The following is a 26,570-nucleotide window of genomic DNA, read 5'->3' as shown; positions in this document are numbered from 1 at the left end:
GCGGGTTGTAGCCCCTAGACCTGCCAGCCGGTTTGTGAGGTTCTCGCAGAGGTCCATGATCGGGCGGAGCCCGCCGACGAGCCCAGTGGCGTGCGCATCCCTTGCAGGCTCGCGCGAAGAAACCAAGGGGCTTCGACGGGTAGCGGATCCACGGCCAGACATGACCCCGGGACGAAATGCTCTCGCGCGCCAGGAACCGTGAAAACGTACACCACGATTACCACAGCTGCGTTAGCACAAATAATTATCAATTTTTACGAGAAAAGCGACAAAATCTCCAGAGAAATTCCACAGAATACCCTAGACAGCAGCGACGCGAAACAACGCCTGCTCCGAAACAGAGAGGAAGAAGACCGCAATGTCCTTTTCAAAAACCATTGGCCGGCCCCACGTTCATGGCGCCAAATGTGGTACCGGGGTTCTTGCACCCAGCCGCGGTTCTTCAGAAAGACACTGAGACCCTCACCCCCTCAATCATATATTCACTGTGAGTCCCGCTCCACCAAGGTCCACTGCTCAGCCGATTTGGATGCGCACACCTAGCCCTGCCAAGTCCGCAATGTTCTATCGTAGCTCACCTCGCGCTGCATCTTCATCCTCACCCGGCACATGTCCATCCCGAGGGATTGTCCCCCGCAACTATAGCGGGGCGGCGGGTTTCCAAGCGCTTTGCTGTACAGAGCAGCCATGTGACTTGTGTGATGTCACTGCGCGCGCTATTGTTTTGAGCGCGTGCTAAAACGAACCCGCCGTTCTCGCTCTCTAGCCTTGACGTAGAGCACTAAGTATTGGCGCTGTCTGCTTCGGTTCGAGCCCCAGCACGTTTATATCTTGTTTGTTTTCCCATTGCCTATTTTATTTTTTTATTTCATTTTTTTCCTAAACTGAAATATACGCGTGGTTTTTGTTAATAACGGTGATTCGTTAGGTTTTACGTCACTTCAGAATTGGGGCGCCTGTAATAACCACGTCGAATTACCGTTCTCCATCGCGCGAACAGATATGTCACGTGGGTGCTCTGTGGAGCGAAGTGTTTGGAAATACGCTGCCGGGTTACCACAAGCCTCACCACTACGCAGCAATGTGGTGATCTTGCAGTTAAATTTCTTGCTTATTCTTTTGCTTTCTATTGTGTAACTTATTTGTAATTTTATAGCTGCATTATTGTACAGAATTCTCCGCCGTATGCTCACATTTTAACCTCAGAAGCCCGAAAATATTTGTAATAAAATAATTGATTGATATCTACCTTATAATATCACAAAATGTATAATGCACTTCACAATAGAGACAGCACGTCTCAAAAACGACAATGCTGTAGGAAAGCTAAAGATCACCACAAAGAAGTGAAGAAAAGTAATGTGCAGAGTAGATTTTGTGAATTCATGGATACCAGCACCTTTTCTCCTTCAATTCATGTTCAGCGCAGCAACTGCGAGAGCTTCTTTTGTAGTACTGCAGTAAAACTAGGACATAACATCTAATTCGACACAAATACAAACCGATGATGGATTGCAGAAATATACAATTTTTCTTCTCCGAAAAGAAGTCAAGCGTTTCTCTTAGTGTTAAGAAAACTGTGCCAAGTGCAGTTGTTCGTTGGTGTGCGAAGAACATGAGGCCTTACGATGCCGTATCTGGTGACGGCCTAATGAAGCAAGCAGATCACCTAATTGCCGCGGGAGCAAGATATGGCAACATAACTGGAAAGATTTGCTTCCGCACCCGACAGCTATATCTCGCAAGGTCGGGGAAGTGGCGAGCTCTCTTCAAGAAATGACGCCTTCTATTACTGCTGCAGTGAAGCATGTCTGCTGTGCGATGGCCATTTACATGTGGAAAGACGTTTCAAAAATGCATCCCCTTTGACTGTGTTGCCTGTGCTCGCTATGTTGATGACAGCTGGGATCTACATTGTGTCATATTGTTCACGGCAGATTTTCAATCAGCCGAGACAAACACTGGCAAAAACGCTTAGAGATTAACTGCGAAAAATCTCAATGATGCAAATTCAAGAAAGCACAATAAAAACGTAGTTTTTGTGACTGGACAAAGTGGTAATACAATGCGTGCACTTTGTTCTTACAAACGAATCAACTGCAACGCGCACATGCTGAACACCGTACCCCAGCACACGTACGATAAAGTGTATCTTTTAAAACGCTTGCCTGATCTTCAGAGCCACCTTCACAAAGTGAATGCGGTTGTTATCTGCATTAAACATAGTTGTTGCGCTAATTGCTTGCTTAATGGCGTATACCTGGAAATAGACACATCATAAAATTCCAAGTAGCTATCCGGAAGTTGGTGTACACACAGTTCGAAGAAATCGAAAGTATCATAGAAGAAGGGGACGTTCACCTATGGACAGCCTAATTAAGTCAAGTCTTGATCATTGCCCTGTTGGAGATCTTCAAAGTGACCACAGAGAAATGACAACAGGACAAACAGCCAACGTTGCCTCTAGGGGTTTTATACCACACCAAGTTAGAAAAATACCTTCCTGCTAAACCGAAACAATCGCAGGCGATTGCTGCATTGCCACCAAAGGCAACAAAATATTTAAAAAGTGGGTCGCACTCTCACGACGTACACACGGCTCCAACACTTCTCTTTCCGCCATTCGGGCGCCTCTATGCGCTTGACAAACCAGAGGGTCACGTAGCGTAGGCATACATTAGGGCAAGGATTATGTATATACCTACACCTATTCACTGTGAAAGTGGTGAATGCGCAGCCGCAGCAGCAAAGAGACCAAGACTGAGCTTGCGGCAGGATTTAAATAGAGGCAAGACATCGCAGACCCGCAGCAGCATGACGAGTTATACAGGTATTTGCATTGCGAGGGTGCTGACCGCATCACCAATATGCTGGAAAGATAGAAGATGAACAGAAAATAATCCCCTAGGTTGTCTTTCTCGCCGAACGTATTGTAGATCAGTTACAAGCACCAGTAGTGAAAAAAAACGTTAGCACAGCTGGCTTTACTTTTGAAGAGCGGAGAACTCGCCTCAAGGCCGAGTCCTTGGACGATTGTTGTTCCTCCGCAAAACATGTAGTCTTGGAGAAGCAGGGACATCAGTCATTACGATTCCAAGTTTCAATTTTAAACAAATCTGCCAAACGTGATATAACAGCTGATACGGAGTAATACCTACATTTGTCGTTTTCGTATCTGTTGGGAGTACGATTCAGTTTTCTAGAGCATCTAGCCTTGTTCACTTTTACAGAAAGCTACATGCATGCCTAGCTCGTGGTATATAACGGCTGAATTTGCGTATTTCTCTTCACAAATACTGTATGGCTGCGGAATAAAACTTTCTGCTGCGAGTTGAAAGTTTTTAAAATATAATGCCTATCTTAGTTTGAAGTAGAGTCCGAGGTTCTTGATAATTCTCATTTTAAATAAAAAGGATGACTGTGTTGTTCAGTATTTTCTGCTTAGATTCGACGTATTCCGTTCATGCCCGGATTTTCTTTTTGGATATGTGTTGTGAAAGGAATACTATGTTCTGTCGTTCAATTTCTGTTTGCAGATGCGTTATCTTGGACTGACTGTATCGTCTTTAATAAGCCAAGGGGTCGAAAGGACAGGTTTATTTTATATAACGCTACTCAGTCTCGCGCAATGGTTCCAGAGCCAGTTCCAGGAAGTTTTCTTCTCTGTCTCCCTGTGTTAAGAATAAAGAAACTTTGGAGGAAACTGTTCGGCTGTTTGTAACTCAGAAGTCCCAGTTTGCCAGCATTAATGTAAACTATAAATGTGCACTAATTTTCCACATTATGTGGCAGTTGTAGGCTGTAGTCGTTTTGTGAAATACAATATTAACAGTGCGTGAGTTGCACTGCGTGCATAAGACAGCCAGCTAAGCCTCCGCCTATAACATTACCCGGCAATTATCTCGGAAAAGTGTTGCGGGAATAATACTACGAAGTTCGAGGCAATACAACTGAAAAGCCTGGCACTGTGACGAATTCTCACAGCATTCTCTGAAAAATATTTTGTGTGCAGCAGGTGTCTTCACAATTACTGGGGATTAGACTGTGTCTCATTTCTGCTCAAGGCATAATTAGCAAAACGTGCGGGATCACGACGGGCCGGGCACAGACATTTCGGGCCCGGGCCGGGCGCGGGCCAGCCAGAGCATAGCGCTTTAGTACTGCACCGACGCCGGGACGGAAAAATCAGCCAGTTTAGTGCTCTAATGCAGGCTGCGTCCTATGCGGTAAGGCATAGATTTTTTAACACCTTTTAAATAAACTGCTTTTAAAGAACTAAGAGTAACCTAATAGTTCTGTTTTTTCGAGTCCTTGATTTATACCTTTTTTTATGAAGTAAAATTTTGTTGCCGTTTTTCCAGGCTATGCAAGTTTTTTAGTCATTAACGAATCTGAAAATAGGGAGGAGGCTTTTTTAGTAGCAATCTCGTCCCTAATTTAAAAATTCGCTGTTATGCCGTCATCGCTTGTCTTTGAGGGTATTTCCTACTCCCTCTCTAGTAACTAGTTAAGCTTGCACTTTTAGCAGTTTCCCCGGAGCTAACGTTTTTGGCATACAGTCTAGAGTACAATCGTTCTGCTACCTTTCTTATCGCGTCCATGTTGTGCGTAATGTTTTCCTGTACATCTTTGAGTACGTACACTGTTTCTTTGCCGATGGCAAGCTTTATCTTGGTTACTTTCAAATTTTCGTCCATTTGCATCATTTCCTCGATCGCGGCCGTGTTATATAAACGAATATCATTGATTTCAATTTTGCTAACCGAATAATGCAGGCCTCGTAAGGCAGCTTGATCAGTCTTAACTCACAACTTCATGCCTTTACGTTTCGCAATTCGTTGCATCGTTTCCAAGGCAGTTTTTCCGTTTTTTGTTCGTACATGCTGCTTTTCCCACAGCTGCTGCAGCTTCCGTGATTGCCGTTCTTGGATTGTGATTGAGTTTGTCTACACTATTCTTGATATTCTTGTGTTTACAACAAATTTGTTTTAATGAGCTATTTTAAAGTCTTCTATCTGCATATGACTGTTTTCTTGCTGGGCTCTTGCTTTTCACGAGTTTCCTTCTTTCTCCATCAAAATTCATGCATACCTTGCTTATGTTATTCCTATGACCTGTGCTCCGATCTTTACTAAAAACCTCATCGTCCTGCAGAATACCTCTCACTTTTTTCCTTTTCCTGTAAAAACAGGATGATTTGTGCATGCCCGTATTCTGGCCTTTTGGTTGTAGACGAACGTTTTATATAAACCGCAGCCTATGTACCTTCGCGAAAGCTAAAGTACATCGTCCCGTCGGTTGCGATTGCCTATTCCAAGTTTCCACTAGCCTTTCAACCATGTGCTTCCTACCGACATTTAGGTTATTTCACCCATGACACTCGTGAATGTGCGGTTCCCTTTTTCGTAGCTTTTTCCATGCCCCCGTAAAAAATGTTTACGGCTTCACCATCGCAGCTTGTTGTTGTGGCATTGGGCTGTACTAACTTCAACCTGCATCGCGTGTTTAGCTAGCTCAGAATGGCTGCAAGTCTTTTCCTAATGCAAAAGAATTCTTACAGGTAGCCTGAAAATTCTTTAGATGATAACAAGCCCACTACGTTTTCTTTATTGTCATTGAGCTCTCTGTGGCACACAACATGCCCGCCAGTCAACTCCACAAAGCCTTTTTCAGTTATTGTATCTTCAATTACCCTATAACAACCCATCTAATGTCCCAGAGTTCATCTAGTACTACAGCTAAGGTTCCGTTACGAGACAGGTTCGGCTAAATAAAACAGGCGATGATGGTAATTTATTTTCAGGGGCATCTTCGTGAGATGCTTAACCCTTCTTTGTTCGTATTTATTCTAATCACACCTGTAAAAATTCCTTACACACGCAAGAGATGGCCATTTTTAAAGATTTATTGGGGTAGCTGTGGACTTAATTATACTTTGTTTGGCGTCCTTCCTTCAGCAATATTTTGTCGCGGCAGATAAAGCAAACATTTCTCGCTTTGCGTGCCAATTGATTATGGTGAATAACGCGCCGAGGCTACACAGGCGGAATGGAGGACTTCGGAATATTTTCAGCACCTGAGAATCTTTACGTTCGAAACAATTTCAACCACATTGGCGTTTTTGTTTTTTGCCTCCACCAGAAAAGCTGGCGCTGTTCTCAGGATTTAAACCTGAGTCCCTGGACTTGGCAGCACAATGCCCTAGCCATTGAGCCACTGCGGCGGTACGCTGTTTGTGCCGTGAAGCAGATAACTGCATATTTAGCATTTTAGGTACAGCCTTTTACACTACATAAAGTTTGTACCCATGAGCCCGGGTGTGCTACTTTGCTAATAAAACTAATTGTATTACACCTGGTCAGGTATTTGTTGTCGATATTAGGTAGGACATGAAACATTTCTGTACAATCAGGAACTTTCTTATGCTGTCGATATATTAGCATCCTACCTGACGGTGAGATATTCAGAAATGCTAAAACTCGTATATCGTTGAAAATTTTCTGAAACAAATTGTACCAAATGAGATGCCGAAACCAGTACACAACGATGGAATCTGCTATAATATTAGGGAGGAAGGATACTCATCAGTCACAGCTTGCTCCCCATGGCCGAGCACTGCGAGGAACGTTTCCGTCTCATGAAATTACATATATTTCCTAAATAAAACGGGCGGGTGCGAGAAGGGCCGTGGGTGCACAATTTCTCAGCAAAAGGAGAGAGGTATGCGAACATGCGCAACGTTAACTCAATTACACGTCTAGACCGGTGGAAGTTAAAAATCCTGCTCTCGTCTTTATTCGGCTGTAAGAATTAAAGCTGTAATTTACATTCTGAAGAACTGTATGGATGTGCCAAGGATCTCTTAAGTTATTGATTGTTTTTGTTACAACACGCAATTTCTCAAGCTTTTTAGTGTCTTTATTATGTGGTTGGTAATACGAAATGTTAGAAACAGTGTTTAGATATCGGTATAAGTTACCTTAATATACAACGACCTCTTCATTATCTGAACTGCCCTGCGAGGGAAATAAATATATAACAAACTTTTTCAGCACTCTTCACTCTTTCATGATTGTAATTATTCAGCATTTGAGCAATCTTCAGTTCTTACATCATAATAAGGATGTGCTTATAAAATTTCAAATCGTTTGAATGCGAAGTTTGGCGAGGTGGTGATTTCGTCCGTTAGTCTATTCAGCCTGATCAGAAGTTAGGCTAATTTGTTTCAGTTTAGCTGTTCGTAAAAAGTACTTTTCGGCTTTTATCAGCTTCGCATGGCGAAACACATTGAAATTATGTGTTTCGCCCTGCACATTGAACACATTGAACAATGTGTTCCGCCGGGCGAAACACATTGAAAAATTTTTGCCTATTTGTGTTACAACAATTATTACTCAAAATAAATATCATAAATGAACCAGTGAATATTTTTTTAAGAGCCTTTCAGAAGACCAAGTTTTGTCCGAAATGCGGAATTGATAAAATAGTTTTGTCAAGGGAAAACCGCAAAAACTGCTTTTCTAATATTCGTATTGGCAGCACATCAGCAAAAATGCCGCACGTATGTGAACGACTGAGAAAGGGGAAAAAGAATTGATCAAAACTAAATTTGCTATTTCCCAAAACTTATTAGTACAATATTGGAAAGCCTCGCCTTAGCAAGCCCTACGTAATAACACCGATACAGTCACAAAATTTCAAGACCCATACGGCCATAAGTGTACCAGATTTGCTGAGTGTTGAAGAATCAGTTAGTCATTTTCTCAGTGAGTGAGTCAGTTTCTCGGCCGCTTGTCCTTATAAGTATACATTAAAGTGGCAAAACCATGATCGTAACAATACACGTTCTGGCTTCCTTAAACCGACTAAATGTACCGCTTTAGTCAAAATGAAACATTTCTGGACTGCTTGTCATTGGTTATCGAACTGCATCCATCACCGTTTCTGTTGGAACCTTCAATGCTATAATATGGGCAGAAGCTCAACGTAGTCTTAAGACATAAAAGGTATAGCACAGCACAAACATAGAAGGGGAAGCGATGGCCGTTATATTGACAGTTTGTCGTCCTTCAATCAGAAATTATTTGTACTGGCAAGAGAAGGAAGCGTTCCTCGCAGTGCTTGGCCACCGGGAGCAAACTGCATCAAGAAGAATTTTGCGGTAAATCCTCGAATACCACTCAGTTACACGTTGAGGTATGTCGTCAATCGAGAGACAGAACATGGCGTTTCACCGAGATGTAACAGAAGTGCTGTGGCGGTATCTTTATGAGATTTGGTATCCTTCTATAAGAAGATACTTCTGCTGGCATAACACAATACCATTTACAAAATGCTCCCCAAGAACATGCAAACTGCTTTGAGAAGCGTTCCGAGTAACCCCTTGCGTACTAAATTATTAACCGTTGGTGTACGTCGTAGTTATACATAGAAGGCATCGTGTCTAACCAAGCAAGGCTATGGCTACAATAATAGGAGATTTGGGGTCGTTCAATCGGAAATAACTTATGATGGCATGATGAAAAAACATTTCAAGGCATGCTGTCTTAGAAAAAGCGAACTGCGTAAAGAATGGTTTTAGAATGAGCCTTGGGTACCCGTTGGTGTAGGTTTCCTTGGACACGGACAGGATTGTGTTTGACCAAAATACAACGGATAAGCTGTGATCGTGTCACTATACGTTTTTGCATTCTGCGATGGGCAATAAACTATCCTGGAAAAAATAGAAATGTTTTGTCTGACTGTTTTTCCGCAAGAAGCACATTGCATCAGCAAGCACTTCACGTAAATCCTGGGATGCTATATAACTACTTACCGCATCAAAATGTGCTTTGAGAAAGTCATTGTTGGCTACACACTTACCCATTGGTTTGCGTCATGTTTGAGGAACATGGACGGCATCTTGTTCTTCAGTATATATGAATTAGGCTACGGTCATCAAACCAGGTGGTTCGGCGCCTTTATATCGGCAATTTGTTGCGCTACAAAAATACAACACCTTCAATACAATTCAATACAATGCAACGCCAATTAGAACAAGGCAAATTCATCAAAAGACGACGTGGGGAAGCATGTTAATTACCTATTTAGCTTTTGATGTACGTCGCCGTTTTTCACTGTAGGCACCGCGTTCCACTAGGATGTAGCGTAGAGAGATGCGTATCATTTAGCGTAGAGACATTCATACTACATACGTAAAAGAATAGCAAATTGGCGGTATCGTGGAAAGAAAATCTCTGCAATACGACAAATGGTGAAATGTGGGTGAACGCATTTTTAGAGGTGCTTAGCATGTCTCTTGAGACCACGTACATTATGTTCAAAAACAAGGTGTATATTCAAAAACAAGGTGAATGCACAGGATCAAAAGGCGTGCCGGTGTTGAGTGCATTGTTGCTTAGTAAAGTGGACAGACTCGCGGAAGCAGAGTTAGAAGGAAGTGAGCTAAGAATCTTCAGGTATGTAGAAGAGTATTTTGTACTCGTAAATTACCCAGAAACAGAAATGCTCAGTGCACGGTTCGTAGAAGTATTCAACATAAGAGGCGGAGGGCTCAACCGTCACATACGAGATGGCAAGAAAAACTATCTACAATGCCTAGGTGACCAGTTCACCATTGACAAATACGACTTGGGCTGGCACTATTCACCACACACAGATAAACCACTCTTGGCGTACACATCTGGACAGTCAAGTGTAGTTTTTATGTTATAATAATGGCGTTTATATTATCCACTCTCCACTTAAACACAGATTGGAAGAAGCGTTGAGTGAGCAGAGACACCATCTTGAAAAGGCAGGGTTACCAACGACGGCGCTGTTAACAATGAGCGAAATGCTACAAAAACGGGTGAAATGGAGGGCATGCACAAGGAAAAAAGCACCGATAATAAGGACACGAACAAGTCAGTAATCCACCCCGTGCACGGTTTGTCTGACAGGCTCAAAAAAGCCACCGCCAAGAACTATGTGAATGTGGTTTTTCAGGAACGAACCACGTCGGGCGCGTTAGCGCAGAGGTTAAAAGACTATGCGAGCAAACGGGAAGTAGTGGGGCTAGCAAATGTACTATGTGTCACAAGTACAAATTTTTGGAATGCAGAAAAAACGTTGTGTTCAAAACTCTGTTCACATGTGGACACGAGTACGTCGGCCAAACAAGTATATGCGTAAATGCAAGGCTGAGAGAACGTATGTCCAGCCCTAAAGGGTGGCCATACCCAGATCTGGCTGCGCATTGTGCGCAGTACACAACCAAAAAGGCCCAGCGTTTGTTGTCCAAACGATGTAGTAGTTTCACCACCAAGATAGAACTAATAGCGAAATAGTGAAAGACTGGAAGATGTAAAAAACTAGGGAATAATAGATAAGCCAAACTTCAGTAGCCGTGGTCGTTAAGGAAATTAAGTGGTTACATGACACGAGATAAAGTAAAGAGCTTTTTCTTGTGTTGGTGTGTATTACGTAATACATGCACATTTGATCTGCGCGGATGTTGTCAAAGAGAGTATGTATGTATTGCGTGATGAAGAAAAAATGGCAGCATTTCCACTGCGTGGATGATGGCGAGCGTGCGGAGTACTGTGACTCAAAATTAATTTCACGTTGCGCCGTGAGGGACATAGTATTTGCACTCTCACCGTCATACAATTTGAGCCGTGAGTTGCTCCTTGGATATTCCCGAAGTAAAACTGCAACTCACGGCCCAAATAGAATTTCGCCTGATTTTCGCTTGATGGTGGTGTTCGCACGGGTGCACGCAGATGGTCGTAATAGATTTGAGGTCGTAAGGTACTGTGAGCATTGCAGGCGAGAGAGTAAGCCGTTTGACTCACGTTCGTAACCCAAAGGGTACGAATATTGACACTATCTCTGTCTTGTCTTCAAGACACAGCGTCGAATCCGGCCGGTGGCTAGTTCATTTTTTGCGATTATAAATGCTATCCGCACGAACCGGGACCGACATTGTGCGGTACTTAGGTTTTCAGCACATAAAATCGAGTTGTTATTTTGCGCCGTTCTTGGAGTCTTTTTTGTTCAGTACTCTTTTTTTGTGCTCCCAATTCTCTGAGTGTTTTAGAAGAAGAGGCATGCTGCCTCCAGAATGTTTCGTGGAAGAATCATGTGTACTGCATAATTAAACTTTGGTTAACAGTTTTCGGGTATGTAAAAAGTGCCGCTTTTCTAAAATTTACCGGCAAAGCGATGGCTTTATCAAGAACAATTTCCGACTCGTTTGATGGGCGATTGGGCTTTGTAGCATGAAAAAACTGGTAGCTGGGACCCACCATAAATTCCTATACATAAAAAAAGGCCGAAGAAGCCTCGTGTATTAAAATAAAGCCATGTGTTTGCACCGTTCTTCTACGGTGTAGTGGTGGTATCCAACGAATATTAAACGATGAAGTCATGGTCAGATCAATCGTAATTTATGACGCAATTCGGGGCAACCACTTCTAATAACGTGAAACACTTTTGTCTGAATTTCACAGGTCGGAGAGGTTGGAAAGGTCCAAGCTCGGTGGTCCAGGACATCATAGGCATGTGAGGGCTTTGCAAAATCTGGGCTTGTGGGCGACTCATCGCCATTTGTCTATGTTGCATCGCTGCTACACATAGGCACCCCATTGTCGCTGCTCTGATCACCAAAGTGGGGACGGATGGTGAATCGAGGAGTATAGAATGACAGAACCAGCACTTTCCTCCCAGTCAGGGTGCAGTTAAAACGACAACGGCGTGGCAGGATAACCCTTTTTTTCTTTTTGCAGACATTTAGGAATCTACTGGCTTTCCGCACTCGTTCTCTGCTCTACCTCTCTTTAACCCTGCAGCTCCTCAGTTTCGTTCCTTCGATTCCCTTCACTGCCATCACGAATTGGGCCCTCTAGTGGTCAATGATGCCGTCTTTCTTCTATAGAATGCAGCGACTATTTTTACGACCTCAGCCCTGAAACCTCTCTCAAACAATCCCCGCCTTTCTGAGGATTTGGGCACCCCGTTTGTCCTTTAGGATATTTGCATACATACGATATAGCGTCATATAATTTGTTGGTTGTTTCTATAAATCTTTCCTCTACTGGTCTTGCTCGTACCCATGCGGAGGGATGAGTCAAAGCTGGTGAACAACCACCTATTTAGGTTGTACAATGATAAATAAAGAAATGACAAATCGCATTTCACTATCATAGGGTGGGCAATGGAATGGTATCATAGTTTTAACAAAGAAGTATTCCCGTGTCCAAGGTATAGTTGTGTGCAAGAAGTTCTTTCTATTATACCACCTGTCTAATTTTCTGTATCTCACTAAATTTACAAACTAAACGGATTCGTGCTGTCTACTATTTTGGCCCATGATACATTTTCTTGAAAAAAATCACACTTCTTGGCCGATCCCCCTAAGTGTGCATGGTCTAGTTTTGTGGTCCGCCACTTCCACCTTTTAAGGAATCAACTTTGAGTAGTGACAGGCAAACAACCTCAACTTCAGTTAAAAAAGTGCTGATTCTTGAGGAACTCTATATAGCCTGTAATATGTTTACCTGTATATTTCTCAATATTATAACCCTTTCAGCTTGGCTGAACCAAACAAGCGCTTAAGGTTTAAAGCGGAGGTTCCCAAAGACATGAAAATATCTGCATATTGCAGTTTTGGCAAGTCACTTTCTTTCGCCGCTGGGCGTTAACCAGGGGAATATTTTTTGCGAAAGACAAATTTTTCGGTAGCGTAACTTTTGGAGCGTAAAGGCTATGATAACTCAAAGAGCAAATGTAATCCAGGTCAGTTACAGTGATTGTAACATTTAACTAAGTAAAGCGAATAATAGCAACAGTAAACGGCGATTGTGAAGCAAAAGGATATATGAACAAGTTGATAAGTGAAAAATTGCATAATTGCACCGTTTCTTTCGTCTCTTTTCGCATTTTCGCAACAGCAAGCACTTTTTTGGTGTAACAAGCGAGTGTAACAGAACAAAACCTCAATGCATGTTACAACTATAAACAAAAAAATGGTCATGCACTGGCACCATAAATAAAATGGGATTGCTCGCCTGATGTTTATTGTGGTTTTGTTCTTCGTGACGTGCAGCATCTCTTTGTTTGCCTCTGACAAGAGAAGCACTGTGGTTCAGTCTCAGCGTACCACACCGTTGTCCTAGCGTACACAGGGGCGATGTATTTAGGAATACGTCTTGCGAATATTCCGCTATAGATGATTCTTCCAGATATTCTCCTCTGCCAGTTATAACAACCGGAAGGCTGCTGAGGTCGAGTGGCAGCCGCCCAATTCCAAGAGCGATGGCGCGCAGTTCGGACACTCTGTGTCGAACCTACTAGCTTTCAAAATTAACGTCCGTTTTACGTATACCTCTATTGAGCCTGCCGGAAAAGTTGTATAGTTCACCCTATTCATCATTTGAAATGGTTGAATTTGGAACTAACCACGTTTTTGAAGTCATTCCCGAAATGAACATGGAAATTCTTTTAAACATTAAAAAAACACTTCGCCCCAGAAGCACAGACCGTTAAACCCTTTATGTCCTCTTTTCTTTTCAGAGCATCTATTTGGTAAGTTTTTTTTTGCCGAAGACTTTTTCCTCCGCAATACATTCGCCACAATGTGTGCGGTTTAATTTCTGTCCCAACGATACGCACAAATACGGTTTTGTCCGAACTTTCACAAAGTACTTTTCGGGCAGCGTTTTCAGTCCTTCTCTTCGCTTCCTGTTTTCTTTATTCCAGAAAGCATTGATGTTTTCAATATAATTTCAATAAAGTCCTGAGGCCTTTTTTATTCAGGGAACCACTGTAGTGACACGCAGTTCCTTGCAAGGACTGCGAAGAATTTGTAACTTAGCGCTTAAGCCCGATAAAACAGGCTTGCACCGGTAATACCGGATTACCTTCGACTTGCTCATATGAAATAACCCCCGTTTTGTGTTTATGGCGTAGTCTAAACTGGTGTGAGCAGCTTGGCGCAAACGTACATGATCGGGCAATGCTCTTGGTTTAAAGTGGAAGGAACTTAGAACGGTAACTAATGCTCTCTCCATCCGAGTATTTTTAAGTGGCTCTAAGTACTCGCGCTTGCGTGAAGCCTTACTCAAAAGTTGTTTTAAAGCAACGCCTTACTCATGTCGGCACCAGTTTCGGCTCCACTGCAAAATTCACCTTGGTATTACCGCAGCCGTGCCGTACACATTACGTGACTTGAATGAATACCTAATAATTACAGCTAGATGAAACGGTAACGAAGTATAGAAATACGTAACTAGGCCAAGCCAAGCTTTCGCTTTGCGTCCTCAGGCTTAGGTTAGGCAGGATTAGGTTACGGTAGGTTAGGTGAGGCAGGGTTAAGCCGCCGCGATCTTTAAACAGAAAAAGCGTTGGTACGCGAGATTTTCTAGAATGACTTTGTTTATGATAAAATAACATTGACGACGTCATTTTCTTAGAACAGAAACGTTCAGTGATTCAATTGACAATTAAAACCAAAATAAATATTATTGGAGTGTGTACCCTCCCATCCAAGTACCGCTTTCAAGCAGCCCCTAATGCTCTACTCAGTTCCGCGCGCAAGTCTCCAAATGTGGTCTCATCTGCATTAGGGTCATTTTAGTTGAAAATTTAAGGACGGTGGTGCAGCAAAATTTCTGTGGTCTTGATGCAGTTGGTATTTAGGTGGTAGGATGCACCCGTCGAGTCTCGTGACGTCCTTCACGTTGAAGGCGAGCTCTCTGCCTGCTGCATGGAGGCCGCAGGCGGCACGGCAGCTGTGGAGACACCATGATGGGCCAGCGCTTATATGTGCAGTGACGCATAATGAACGTTATGTACGCGAAATACACAAAGACGACAGGAAGAAAACGAGACGAGACAGTGTTTTTTCTTCTTTCTGCCGTCATCGTGTAGTGGGCGCACAGGAAGTTTAATATGTTTTACCAATTGGCCCAAGTATACACCCAGTGAAGAATATTTTGATATGAAAGAGGGAAAGACGGATGTATGAAGGTAGCATTGTGCTAATGCCAGAAAATAGGCGCTCCAAGGGAGTCTGTGTGACACTTTTTACTAACATGTGACTGAGTGAGTGAATAAACTTTGTGCCCAAAACTTGGGGGGGGGGGGGCGCGAACGCGAAAGGAGAGAAAGAGAGAAAGAAAAATATTTTTATTTCTCCAGCAGAGGCTGATGTTTGGGCGTTGCCCTGTGGAAGGCGTCCCTAGTCCGGGATGCCTTGACTTCGGCTGGCCGTCCGTGCTCGGGTCACCTACTTAAGCTGGATATCCGGGTCCGGGCTGGCCAGGGAAGCCCTCCACTGCTAGAAGGTTGGGTTGGAAAGGGGGGGGGGCAAGTTTGGAGTTTATTGGCACTACCACAATATATGGTAGAGGGTGCCTGGCTGGGGACAGTGAGCACAGAAGGAGGAATAGGACGTTCCGCGGGTCCGTCTTCATCAGATGTGGATGAATAGCCCGTTTACCCTAGCGGCAACCTGATCCAGTTGGACGGCTCATAGGTTGGACTCCACTTCGGAGGCTTGTCTTCCGCTGCTCAAGATTAGTTATGGCAAATTTCAGTGATGCGGGTTTTGTACGAATAGGGTGCTTTGGTCTGCCCATCGTATATGATGGGGGTTAGCTATTGCAACACTGGCAATAATTTTTACAGAGTCCGCAATACAAGGGGTTGCCAGCGGCGGTGTTGTGAAATTTAGACTGCAAAAGCCTGCATGCCACAGATTGCCAGAGATAGACAGTCATATGGCCCAGGGTATTTGAGGCGCCTTAAACAGTAGTCATTATTGTTTGCTAATATGTGACTACCACGTTCCTGTCCCTAATGTTGAGCATACGATCGGAAGGGTCGAGGTGGTCCCGGCAGCTAAACGGTGGGGCCGCCAGATGATTATGCTCGTTTCCAGGGAGAGACGAACAGGGATGGCGTTCATACACTTTGGACATGATGTGCGTAGGAACCCTCCAATCTTCGAAGGGCGCTGTTAGCGTTTGGGCAGGCTCTACCTATAGCGAAGTAGCGGAGAGCTATTTTGCTGAATCGGAAATATTTTGCACCAAGATGACAAGCTTCGCAATTTGGACAGGTTCCTGATGAAGAAAACAACCAGAGCAAGCAAGACGAGGAAGAGGAAGGGCTGTGGCAGCGCTGTGTTTGTAGCCTTCCTCGTCCTCGTCTTTCTTTCGCTCGTTTTTTTCTTCATTATTGAATAATATTTTCGCAGACATGGAAGAGAGTGCTAGTGCAATGCCCAATTTTACACCAATATTCGGGTGAATTCTGCTGATTCACCCTAAGAAGGCAGAGGTACCGTTTCGGTCAACGAGTTCGAGGGCCATGCCTTCGCGAGCAGGGTTGTCGCCCGCACCAACGTAGCCCGCGCGTTCCTCGTTAAAAAGACACTGAAGTCATTTTTAAACACTGTCTGATTACTAGCCCAAATTGTAATCCGCCGTCCATAAGCCATTGTTCGACCGCTTCGAATCCGCTTGCGAGTATTTAGTTAGTAGAAAAATCCATTGAAGAAGCTGTCCTCCTCTCTGCATCATCGCGTATTTTTTTGTGTCGTTTTTGTGTTACGTCAGAAGAAAATGACTTGGTTTCACAGTGCAAGTGCATGGCTCGTCGACCTTCCAACAAAGTCAGTCGGGCCAGCGTAGTGCGCCGACCACCGACGGTTCGTCGCAATTCGTTCGCTCAGTTGAAACGAAGCAACCATACGTTTGGGAATGGAAGAATATGCTTTTATTTAATGTCTTGGTTTGTACAAACCTTGATGTGCCCCCCGCTTTGCAGCGACGGACTGTACAGCGGAGGCCTCCCGCGGTGAGAATGCGTCCGGCCTGAGGAAAACCCTCAAGACCGGTCTTCCTAGCCGGATGCCATGCACTGGTCAACCGGCATGCGTAAGGTGGGAGCACGAGACTCTCAGAAACAAAATACGCTCACCTGAAAACAATTAGGGGGCCACCTCTTAGCCATCATCATTCTCTGGGTTAACCCGGAACGGGTCCACCAGGGGTTGGGGTGCGGGGGTCAAAGTCGTGGAGGTGGGTGCTGCCCGTAGCGCCAGCACTGCCCACCGGAGTCCCACCTGCCGAATCGCAGGGACAGGGAGAACCAATCGTCACCTATTCGGGACACGTAAGATGAAACGCGCTCCCTGCACGGCTGCGCAAAGGGCGACCTGCAGTTGAGAACTAGCCTCCAGCGTAGTTCCCCGTGCACGCGCAGTAGTACCTGGACTCCTCACGCTGACGCTTACGCAAGGTGTTCAGGGCCTGGTAAAAAAACTCGCGAACTCGGCCATATCAGACTGGCAACTGGTCCAGGGAAACATACCGCCGAAAGGAGACCTCCGGCCGATTGCTCATCGGGGTCAAAGATGGGGTAGAGGTCCCAGAGCCGGGCGCAGTTTGTGCATGACCCACTATATGGTTAGATCAAGTCCCTGGCCACCCCGTCTATGCCGAAGTGGTAGTCTTGTCCAGGCTTCCCCGCACCCCAGGTTTCTGGTGGTTGGACGCCGGGCTAAGTTGGCCCAGCGCGCCTCACAATTTGAAACGATAGTTTCCACCACACAGTCCGCACCCCTTTAGCCGCCGGGCTCGTAAGCCCGACGTTGCCCTTGGGACACCAGATGGAGGCGGGTGCAGACGGGGGGAGAGTATGTCAAATCCACATCCTCCACCGGAGCAGATGATCGATGTTCCGTTCCCACAAGTTCGAAGCTCGAAGTTCAGGTCGCTCTACACAAGCGCTGCACAAGTGCACATGTGACGCTTCGCTGACTGGTATGCTAGAAGGAAAATTTAGGGCTACTTGAAGGCGGGAGAAGTCATCGAAGTCAATAAAGGTAAAAAGGAAATAAAATCAACGGAAATTTCGGTCGTGCAGCGTAACGCTAGGTAGCAGGGGGCAATTTTTGCGATGGGTGAACAACCACTGCAGTCAGCAGCACGACTACGCATTTCCCAAAACTTTGCCGTCTTACAAATACAATTGCTGGACGTGAGACATTGTCGAAATTTTGGGTACGCTTACTGCACGAGCACTATACAACAAATAGTCACCTACACTGCTTTAACTGCTAGAACTAAACAAAAGTGTCATCTGGTTATACATTATTTACCTCATATTTCCAATCTCAGAGCGCTGGCCCTTGGCCGAGTGGTCTGGAGCGCTAAGCTAGTAGTTATACTGCAAGTTAGAAGTTAGAGTCCCCGAGAATTCATTTTTTGTAAATTACTTTTTTTTTCCTTTTTCGCACAATGTTTTCTGTACTGAGTTCACCATTTTGGGCAGTAAGCTGACAGTAAGCTGATGGGCCTCTGATTTTTTATGTCCTTCTTTTCACCTTCTTATGGGTTAGAATGATGTTCGCCTTCTTCCAAGATTCCGGGACTCTTGCGGTAATTAGGCCTAGCGTATGCAGGTTTGCCAGTTTTTCAGGGCCAATTTCTCCGCCATCCTTCAAGATGTCTGCTGTTATCTGATCCTCATCAAGTGATTTGCCCCTTTCATTTCTTCCACAGCCTTCCTTATTTATTCAGTCGTTACAGGTGGGATGTCTAACTCCTCTGAACTAACATTATCAAAAGCTTTGTGAATGTCCAGTGCAATCACCTAATCACGCAAATCCTTGCGAGCAGTTCTGTTAATGACGCGACGTAGTAGCCATAGGTAGAAATGAGTGCTCAGATGGGGTCGGAAGCCTGTGAGAGCGGGGTGGAACCATCCTGATCACTCAAGGTCGTGCATTAGTCTATTGTTTATCATTCTCTCGATCAGTTCACATAGGACCGGAGTTAATGCTACTAGGCGCAAGTTCTGGGGGGCATTTGGGTCCTTACCAGGCTTAGGTATTGGATGAATGATGGTAATTTGAAAATGGTCATGTACCGTCGCTGAGGTCCAATGATCGTTCACAAGGTCAAGTAGAACTTCCAGGGCGTGCGGGGGAAGATTTTTCGCATTGAAGGTTGACCTGATATTGTCTAATTATGTTATAATGGTGTTTGAGCTGCAATAAATGATGATGTTGCTTACGACCCGTGCGATAACGATGGGTAAGGCGCTCTGCTTTTTTGAGAAGATGAAACATGTGCGCGTCAGGTTACCCCACATTCTCCGTACACGTGATGGACTCGATCGCAGTGTTGCGAGCTCAGGTAATGGATCTAACAAAATCAGCAAAGTCATAGCAGGAATCTGCAGAAAAATGATTTCTAAATGAAGTCCAATTTACGTGATTCACAGTGTGATTGGTACGAAGTTTCTTATTGTTGATATAGAGAAGGATGGGATAGTGGTCACTACCCCAGGTGCAGTTAAGCGTCTTCTACGTTGGGATGGTGCTAGGAGTGGTGAGAGTTAAATCCGCAGTAGTGTCACTTTGTTTACGATGAAGGCCTATGCGGGTATAGACGCCAGGTTCATTCCGTAGGTGTAAGGGGCTAAATTCAAGTGCCTGTTCGAGGAGCCTGCCACGCGGATGAGTGCGCGAGTAGCTCCAAAGAGCGTTCGGGGCGTTGAAGTCTCCTCCCACTAGGATAGGTCCTGTAAAATTTAGTGAACTTAGATATGGAATCCAATCGTAAGCACTCGAAGGTACAGAACCTTTACAAGGGGGATAGTATACAGACACCAGAAGCATTGGCTTTCCCCCAGGTGGAACCACTCTAACAATGACAACTTTGCGATTAATTGTACTGGCCTTATCCCACTTATCCCACTTACTGGCCTTATCGGGCATATTGCAAGAATTGGCTAGTGCATTCCCCAGTCGAAACGCTCAAAATTGGGTACGAAATTTCCTTCAGCATCGACCCATTCGACTAAATACTTCCATACACCAGCCGACCACTTTCTATTTAGATCGCAGTGTTCCACAAGGCTCCATCTTAGCTCCAATTTTGTTTAACCTAGCCATGAATCGGGTGGCACGAACACTTAAACAAGACACTGCTGCACGGTTTGACTTTTTTGCAGACGACGTAGTGGTCTGGACAGAAGCTAGAGACTATCCCTACAAAGATCTCATGCAAACGGAACTGCAGGCTGCCGTATTGAGCCTTGAACGCTCCCTTTCTCAGTTTCAACTACGGCTATCACCCACTAAAACAGAGCTACTCAGTGTTGACGGCAAAAATCGCACAAATTAAAATCAAATCATTTCCATCAAGATCGGGGATACGCAGCTGGATTCTCATGGGGCACCATTCGTCTCCTCGGCCTTCCCATTAGCAGTTGCAATAGCCCCCGTAAATAGATCCTTAATCTGAAAGCCTCTTGGCGCAACACCTTGCGCGCCATCCTGCGCCTCTCCAATAAGTTTGGTGGTGCCCGTCAGCAGGCTTGTACAACGCTTGGCCGTGCAATAGCACACGGGCGCCTCACTTACGGCTTTCCAGTATATGATCTTCGCCCAGCTCACGTAAAGGATCTTCATATATTAAATCGGCACCTTCTCCGTACAATTAGTGGTCTTCCTCAATTCACCAACCGTAGAGATTCTTCACAAAAGTGTACCCCTTCCCAACCTTGATACCCTCATCGAAGAGGCCAAGCTACGTCTTAAAGAACATCTTGAGCAGTCCCCCCAAGGCAAGGCTATCGGCTCATAGGACTATATGAACAGTAAATTCCACCCCACTTGTTACCCGTTGTCCCTCCCGCCCTGGGAGCGCCCTGCGATTGACATTCCTCGGCGTCGCCCTATACCTCGGCGGCAGGTGAGAGCACGCGAGTTATACGTTCGCACTATCCAGAACGACAAGATGGAGAACGAAGTCGACATCTTCACGGACGCCGCCGTGCGCGGAAATGAGGCTGCGATTGCATGGACATCGTCGGACGCCCCCTTGCTAAATGGTTCCCGGAAGATCTCCAATACTAATGGCCTAGCTGAAGAAGCTGAACTTATGGGTGTCCTGGGGGCTGTCCATTCCATCCGCGACCATTGTGACTCACTTTCATCCCGGAACTTTCGCACCATTACAGATTCTCACGTGGCCCTTAAAGAATTGAACCAAACATTTTCACCTAATTATACGGCCACGAATATACTACATGCCATCCGAGACCTTGAACTGGAAGGCATCGCCATCCGCATCGTCTGGTCCCCGGGACACACGCCTGGGGCGCATGGCAACCACGCGGGTCACACCGCCGCCCGGAAGAGACTTGACACACCTCCAGTGGTTTCCAGTGCCCCATTGCAACACCTACCACGACAAGACTGGCAACTTCACCTGCGGAAATTCAAGGCAGAGAGTCGCAAGAGGCTTCAAGATACCACCCCAGTTGGTGTGCTGGGCCCGCTCAAGACGCTCACACGCTCGAGCGAGGTCGTAGCTAATAAGATTTACGCTAACACGGCCCTAACCCCTCATGTACTACATAAATGGACCCACGGAGCCAGCTCGCACATCCAACGCTGCCCGTATTGTGACGAGAAGTGTATCCCTAACCTGTACCATTTGATATGGCACTGTGAGCACTTCAAGACCGATCGCGAGCCACTATTGGACCTCGGTTCCCAACCCGGAGATGAAGAAGCGCACCTGCAACGCGTTCCAGAGGACCCCTCAGTGCTTGAGAAAGTTATTGAATACGCACTAACCAGTGGTCTTTACAAGCTGGTGTAATAACCTGGACCGACACCTATAAAAATCGTCGTACCTATCTCTTCACGATTGCTGCGAACTATATGTTCACGGACTTTACAATGCTATCCACCATTTCAGGTGATTAAACCTTGAACATTGTTCTTTTTTCGATTATTCCCTCCCTTCCTTCATGTCCCTTTCCTTCCCCAACAGGGCTTTCATGCCCCCTCTGATAATAAAGGCATTCGTCCTCCTCCTCTGAACTACTTTCTCGTTTGGAAATATTCTGGATGTCGTGGATACTGTGTAGATGCCTAGAGAGCTCCTCGGCTACTATTACTATAACACCTCTATGCTCTATGTGCTATGACATTCCCTTGCTTCTCTTTGTGTGGGTACCTCTGATTTCTGCACACACCCAGCTGTACCATCACTGCTTTCTTGCTACATCCATTCTTTGCAGCATATTCGACCGTCTCCATATTATACTTCTGTATGTCAGCTGTACTCGCTCATTACGTTTGAAAGCTGCGCTAGTTCTAATCTGTCACCTGTGTTGGAGATTGGCATGGTTTGCCGTTTCGTAATTAGATGATTCGTCTCCTGGGAAAGTTTACCAGCGTCATGTCAAGCCTTTGTGTCCCCTAGTTCTACTGCACAGCACGTAAAAATGCGTGTAAGGTTATCGCTGGCTTCCTGTGTCATAAACTGTGCTTCCTGGGTAAGAGCTCAATATTGGTTCTGCCCCTCGATCCTAAATTCTTCTACTCTACGCCTTACTGTTAGCTCAGTTTTTCGGCTTGTTTCGTACAAGCTTGTTACGGTCCCTCCTCAATTCTAGCCTTATTCGAGAACTTACCGTACGGTGGTTACTACACCTTACCCTTCCGACCACTTACACATCATGCACGACGCCAGGGTTATTGCAAGTATGGAGACTATTTCATTTTTATGCTCACTATTTTGGCTCCTCCACGTCATATTCTTGTTGTCCCGTTTGCAGAAGAATGTATTTATGATGCGCAGGTTTTTCCGTTCCGTGAACTTAACTAGTAGGTCTACCTGGCTATGTCTATAGCCCAGACCATACTTCCCATTTGCCTTGTCTACCGCCCTATTCTTGCCTGCTTTAGCATTGCCGTTTCCACATCTTCATAGAGGTGTCGCCCACACTTTGGCGTGGCTAAATGTTGGCAAATAGCCCTACTTCAGCTTGAGTTTGTACCTAATATTTAGCCGAATTACAAAACCTGCTACTGTTTTCTAATGCTATAGTTTTCTTCTATGTTGCCAGCTATGCTTTTATTGACTCAAAATCCCACTCCCAGATATCTCTTGTCCCATAGACTATGGTAACAGATGACGTGTCTATTTTGCAGTATCATAAAGGCTTCACCTGTCCTCTTGATCTCTCCAAGCCCAAGGACATCTTATTTAATGCCGTTAAATTCCTCGAACAACACCTCTAGACTCCCTTCACTAGATAAGGTTCTCGTGTTGAACTTTCCAAGGTTCAGAAACCAATGGTGGCCTGTCTTGGTCCAAGGATACTTAGCACCCTCTGCTGCGTCAAAGGATTGACCGCTGCCGTGTTCAGTTGCTTCGCAGCCAATGGCGACGAATGGTCGTGGTTTAATTGGCGTAAACATGGGAGGTTGTGGCCGTTACCACACCAGGGTGGCCAATACTGCTCTGGTGAGGTAATGCGTAGCCGGCAATGGTCTCTGGGGTAAGCTGCACCCCAAGCCCCGTTCTGCAATTCCCTCGACACTCTGAGTAAAAATTGATGTGGTTCGTTTCGCCATCGTCCGTGCCGATTATCAACCGAATGGCCAAGGCTCCGGTTGATTTGGCCAGAGGCTGGCAGAGTGATGCTTTTGAAGTTCTCGGAGATGGCGGTCGACTTGACAAAATATAGGCCTTTGTAGTTGGCGAACGGAAACGAAGAGTTCATCTACTATTTACGTTAAAATACTTCATTATATAAGGCATAAAAACGAAAAGTTCTACATTTATTTACACGATAGCTCTAAGTGACTTCAAGCCACTCGAGCTTCTCAAATTCGTCGAACTCTCCTATCATCGGAGCGTATACAAACCGCTCGACAAACGACCCCCGAGACTCTGTTCCGGCCGCAAGACCCGTCTAGTTGCCCGGTATACAGCTATACCCTAAACTTCCCACGCTATCTTAAAGTGTATTTCTAGCTTAGGCGGCTCACAAATCCTAACCTAGCATTAGTGGTCAGTCCTTGTCTCGAACGCTGGCGCCACCACATTCGGGTCAACAGCCGGCACGCGGGCGAGCAAGCACACGCGACCACGAGGGCTGGGGGTGCGAAAAGTGGCGGCTGCCGAAAGCTAGCCGTACCGACTGCGGCGCACAACAACAATGGTGTCTTGCGGCAAAACAACGTAGCTTTAGCGTTCGAGACTCCTTGTCTCTCCGGGAACATGCCTAGCTGAGAGCTACGACAAGAACGCTGTTTCGCGGCTAAGTTCAGCATTATAACAATTCGTTATTACTCTCTCCAGGGCACGCCCCTCTATCTTCTGTACACACGTTAAGGAGGACCCAAATTCACGTTGACAGGTGTCACTCAGCGCACTATGGAATATTCAATAGGGCGCCACCACCTTGGGGTAAACAGCCGGCATGCAGGCGAGCAGGCATGCGGCGGCGAGGAGTTGGGGTGGCTGTACACCGTGCCGACTAGGGCGCGTAACCATGATATTTCGTCGCACCTCCAGGTCAGACGACAATATTTACCCTTTCCTTGTACCCTACGTCAACGATTCTTGAATCGCGTGTCCTTCTGTGTTCTCAAAGGGGGACTATCCCCACGGCATTCCTTCGGCCAGACAAACCTGCTCCCGCACGCGCCGTGTGAAACTGGTGTCGACCGCTGCGCAGTGTCAGCAGTGCTGCGCCACCAGACCGCACGGCGGGGACCTTTTCTTAAACACGCGTCGACTGGCCGTCTCTCCATTGACCTGAGAAGGGGACCTAACACTCGAATTTCTTTGTTTTATTCTGGTGGGAATCACCCTGCAGTGGGATTTGAGCCACGTTCCTACTGCTCGCGAGGTGAATGCTCCACCTTTACGCCATAGCTGTCATGGCAGCACCTAGTGCGAAATATTGGCTTCCGCACCGTACAACAGCATCTGAAAAGGTGGCGGATGTGGCGAGCGCTCTACGAGAAGAAATGAAGCCTCCTAGCACTGCTGCTTGGAAGGAAGCTCGCTATGTATGATGACCATTCACATGTGGACAGACAATTGCAAAGAAGTATCTAATTTGACTGTGTGGACGGTGCTCACTATGTTGATGGCAGCTCGTCTTCCTAGTGACGTACTGTTCACGAACGTATTTGAAGCAGCCAGAGAAAAACTGGCTAAAACACAAAGACAGAAGTGCTGCGAAATATACAAAAACGGGAATTGATGAATGCGTAATCAAAAATGTACTTTTGTGACTGATGAAGTTGCTGATATAATCAGTGCCATGCGTTCTTACGAACGAATAAACTACTGCGAGCACATGCTGATTACGGATTTCCGGCGCACGTTTGATGATGCGTACATTTCGTAACGACAGCCTGATCTTCAAAGCCACCTTCAGAAAGTGAAAGCGGTTGTCACCCTCCTAAAACAAAGTGTTCTCGCTAGCCGCTTGCCTCATAGCGCATGCCAGGAAAGTAGCACGCGATGTAACTCTAAATTTTATGATGAGGTCTGTGTACACACAGTTCGACGAATTCTAAAATATCTTTGAAGAAACGGGTGGTTCATTGATGGACAACATTAGTAAAGTGTTTATAAAAGACATTGACCTGCTCGAGCTCTTCACAGAGACAACAAAAAAGTTACAACAGGACAAACTGCCGACGTTGCCTTTGGTTCTTTTGTACAACTGTAAATTAGAAAAACACGTTGCTGCTGCACCGACAGACTCGCCTACAGTTGCTGCATTGAAACGGAGGGCTACAGATTGCTTTGAAATTAGGTTGGACCTTTACGAATTGCACGCTGCTGCAATACTTCTCTGTCCGCCATTCTGTCGGCTGCATGCGCTCGCCGAACCAGAGAGGCAGGCAGCGTAACATTACGTTAGGGCACAAGTGCTGCATATGCCTGCACCTTCATCCCGCTGTGAAAGCGATGTATGCGGTGCCACAGTAGCAAAAAGACCGAGATGGAAATTGAAGAAGGAGCTTCAAGGGTTCCGAGACATCGCAGAGCCACAGCAGCGTGACGAGTTGTACAAGTACTAGCATTGCGACGGTGCTGATGGCATCTCCAATATGCTGGACTGATAGAAGACTCACAGGATACAGTCCCCTAGGGTGTCTTCCCTCGCAAAAGTATTTTTATATCTGAGACAAGCGCCAGCAGTGAAAGAAATCCTAGCTCAGATGTCTACATTTTGGAAGAGCGGAGAACGCGCCTCAAGACATAGTGCCTAAATGATCTTTTGTTTCTCAACCAAAAAGTGTAGTCTTCTTGAAGTAGTGAAATCAGTCCTTACCTTTACAAGTGACTGCAATTTTAAAAATCTGCCAGGCTCGGCATAATCGCTGTTGCTGTGTACATGCACAAATTTAAATAACTTATATCGGGTGAAAATACGATTTAGTTTTCATGGTATCTGGCCCTGTTCACTTGTCACAGTATGTTATATGCATGCCTAGCGTGTGGCATATTTAATTGCTTGCGTTACTTCTTTTTCTTGCCAAATACTGTTTAGTTGTAGTAGACGAAACCTTTTTGGTACGCGTTGAATTCATTTTGGAATATTGTCCTGAACATAGATTGCACTAGAATATGAGACTAATGATGTGTCACATGTTAAATAAACAGCCGACTCTTTTGGTCTGAAGTTTCTGCTTAGATTTTATTCATTATATTGCTGCCCTTAGTTTGTCTTCAGATATGTTGTGT

The sequence above is a fragment of the Haemaphysalis longicornis genome, unplaced genomic scaffold, assembly GCF_048455015.1.
Source record: "Haemaphysalis longicornis isolate Haplotype H1 unplaced genomic scaffold, Haemaphysalis longicornis Haplotype H1 scaffold_11, whole genome shotgun sequence".
Lineage (NCBI taxonomy): Eukaryota > Metazoa > Arthropoda > Arachnida > Ixodida > Ixodidae > Haemaphysalis > Haemaphysalis longicornis.
This window is presented reverse-complemented; position numbering follows the sequence as displayed.